Genomic DNA, 3,249 nt, shown 5'->3' with positions numbered 1-3,249 from the left:
TATGGAGTGTTTTTGTGGAAAACAAAGCCCAGGTGTGCCCCAAGCGTGCAGCTGGTGCTAAACCTTGATGGTTGTGACAGCTCCGAGGTCTCTGCCCATTGTCCTAGCCTCTGTTCTGATCTTAACATTTTTTGAGACTGTCGATGGCCAGTTTTTTTAGAAGGTCCCCAGATCTGGGTTTGTCTGTTTGCTTTCAGTTTGATTCAAGTTTGCATTTTTGACAGGCTTAGAGTAAGTGATGGCTGTGTCCTCAGAGAGGTTCAATCTGTCCTCCTCAAGGTAGTGCCTGCCAGGGGTTCCCTGTGAAGTTTCACATCTTAGCCTTTGTAAGTAACTATTGGGAAGATCTTTGAGACTAAAAGGTGTTTACCTACCACTTTTACCCTTTTCTTTAATTAGTTGTAACTGGTAGGAGGGTTACCAGAATATTGATACTTGAACACAACAGGGAACATTTTTTATTAAATGGCATTCAAGCCTTGCTTCCCCACCCAGCCAGTTAACTAAAATTGGCCAGATACCTAAATGTACTAAACGGGCCAGACCTAGCTCGTTTCTCTGTTAATATTTAGGCAGCTTGGTACACAAAATGAGTGGATTTATATACAGCAGTAGCTCTGGCCTGGATTTCCGCCTGCATTTGTCTTCCTGCTTACCTGGCAGCCCCATATTGTTGATGGTAGCACAAAGGCAATTATGTGTGCTTGAGGTGGGTAACTGTCCCTGGGTCACAGCTTGTCTAAGGAGCTCCAGCTGTAGATCCACCATGCTTCACTGGGGCCTTGTTGCACTTTGACCTAGGTCTGGTTGGGTGTCAGATAAGCAGCCAGGACACTTGGGGTCCTCAGTCTTGGCCCTGCATGCTGAGTGAAGCCATTCTTCACGTACCTCTCAATTTTATACCAATGATTTCAAGTACAATTGAGTACATTTCCAAGTGTGCGCCTTCTGCAGTCTCTTGGTTTCAAGGATAGTTGAGTCGCAATTGGGTCTGCCAGTCCTTTCCATGAAACCATTGGGTTCTGAGTATTTCCACAGAGCCAACCCTGCCTTTGTGCTGTGTTGAGCTCAGTATTCCTGAGGAACCAGGCCAACCGGCAGCAGTAGCTGACACCTGGAAACCTGAAGGCAGGTGGTGTGCTGGGTGCTGGTGTGTCCCACCAGCTGCAGAGCTTGGGGGGGGGGGGGTGCAGAGCAAAGGGAAGGCCACTTCTGTGTGGGCCTCTTCAGGGAGAAAGTCCAGGGGGAGACTAGCTGCTGAGGAACCTAGGAGGGATCGTGGGCTTTGGGCATTTCAAAATGTAAGCCCAGTGGGTGAATTGGGGTCACTTCAGAATGATCTGTGGGGGTGTTCAGTGAGCCTGACCGCTAGTGATTGCAGGGATGTTGCATTGTAGCGTATGCAGCCACTGTTCAGAGGTGATGCATCCTCCCTACAGATAGACTAGGGAAGACCACCATAGTCTGTAAATTGTGGTCATTAAGCACTAGCTGTAGGCTAGCTGCCTCCCCACAGGTTCACTTGACCCACCTCTGTTTTTCTGAGTGTCAGCTTTTGCCTTGCCCACCTTTTGCGTTTGCAAGGTTAGAGAATGCCTAGACCCAGCCCTGAAACTCTGGCTTTTCACATGGAAGCTCTTTCCTGCAGACTGGGAAGTTATGCACCTTGCACCATCAGGCTTCCGCCTGTAGGCGGCAGATGCTCCCAGGGCAGCCACACGCCCTCTTGTGGGGCCTCGGGGCAGCTGAGGGGGAAAGCCTGGTGGTCCTGCAGGGCTGCTCAAAGGATCATCTTGAGGCAGGAAGAGAAATGTCATGGGACCAAAGATTTCAACTTACTCTGGATGGTGTGTTCCCAGACCAGCAGTCCTCTTCAGGACGTGGGCCTCTGGTCCCTGGTGACCCAAGACAATGTCTGTTGCTGAAGCTGCTCCAGTTCTGGGAATTTGCCTTCCGGGACTGGTGTCACACAAAGCTGTGGGGTAACGTGCGGGGGTAGGGGAGCATGGGGGAGGTGGTTCAGAGCTGGACCAAGTGACCTACCCAGAATGAAGGCCGGGAGAACCCTTTCACATCTCCTCCCCTGAATGCATGGATCCCTTTGCCTGGGTGGGCAGAGCAGATTCCTCATCTGAAGTTTGCTTTGTCACCAAAGGTATTTGCTTTTTGTTTCTGATCTTTATTTCAGACTATAATGGTCATACATGCTGAGCAATACATGTATGTATAAACTAGAAAGTCTTCTATCTTATAAAAGTCGGTTATTAGGGGTGCCTGGCTGGCTCAGTTGGAAGTGAGTGACTTGGGGTCATAAGTTTGAGTTGGGTATAGAGATTACCCAAAAAGTAAAGAGATTACCCAAAAGACTTTTTAAAAAGTTATTAGATGGGTTTCTGTTTGTTTTGTTTTTGAGCCATCCATGTAGTGTTGTTTATGGAAAACAATTTAGGGATGCCAGAGTTGTGATTTTTGGAGGTTCCTAGCTGCTTAGTATCTCTGGACTGATCTCCAAGGTTTTGCCGCCTGAACACCTCTGGCATCTTATCTTGTCTTTCCACTGCCCACCCTGTCAGCAGACAGCCCCGCCCCGCCCCGCCCTGCCCCGCACAGGTTTTGTTAATTTAGACTGTGAATGAAGTCCGTGGCCATTTTTAGAGGATTTTAATTTTAATTGGGTCTTAGTTTTCCGCTTTACAAAACTTCCTTACAGCTTGTTAAACTGTGGGACCTGTAATACTGAAAACAGGAAAAGGAGACCCATGATCCCAGCCCATGGCCATTTTTCTTTCCGACGGTTGCCTTCCAGCCCTTGCATTAGTTCATCTGGTGCCCCCTAAACTACGGGGGTGGGGATTTTTTAGCTTCAATTCAGAGGGGAGGGATCTGGAGGTCGGGGCGTAGGACTCCCACTGAATTTTGCTGCCAGAATTACGTAGTGGAGGCTGGAGCTGGCTGGCAGCTTGTGTTTCGGGAACTGTGACAGGTCTTATTTTTTTTAGCTGCCGCGTCGCAGATCTCTCCCATCATTTTAGAGTTGTTTGCAGAGGAAGAGAGATTGTCCTTTCTTTGCCGTGTCCCCTCCACACCACAAACCCACAGAAGGAACTTTTCACACCCTGATGATGAACCCAAGACACGAGGCAAGATTCCAGAATAGCAAAGAGAAGGTGCTGCTGGGGGCGTTAGGCTAGTACCAGTGATTCCTGATTTTGGCCTGATAGGCAGGGTCATTCTTAGCATAGCTGGTGG

Source organism: Vulpes vulpes, chromosome 14 (genome assembly GCF_048418805.1).
Source record: "Vulpes vulpes isolate BD-2025 chromosome 14, VulVul3, whole genome shotgun sequence".
NCBI lineage: Eukaryota > Metazoa > Chordata > Mammalia > Carnivora > Canidae > Vulpes > Vulpes vulpes.
The sequence above is the reverse complement of the archived record's forward strand: the minus strand, read 5'-3'. Positions refer to the sequence as shown.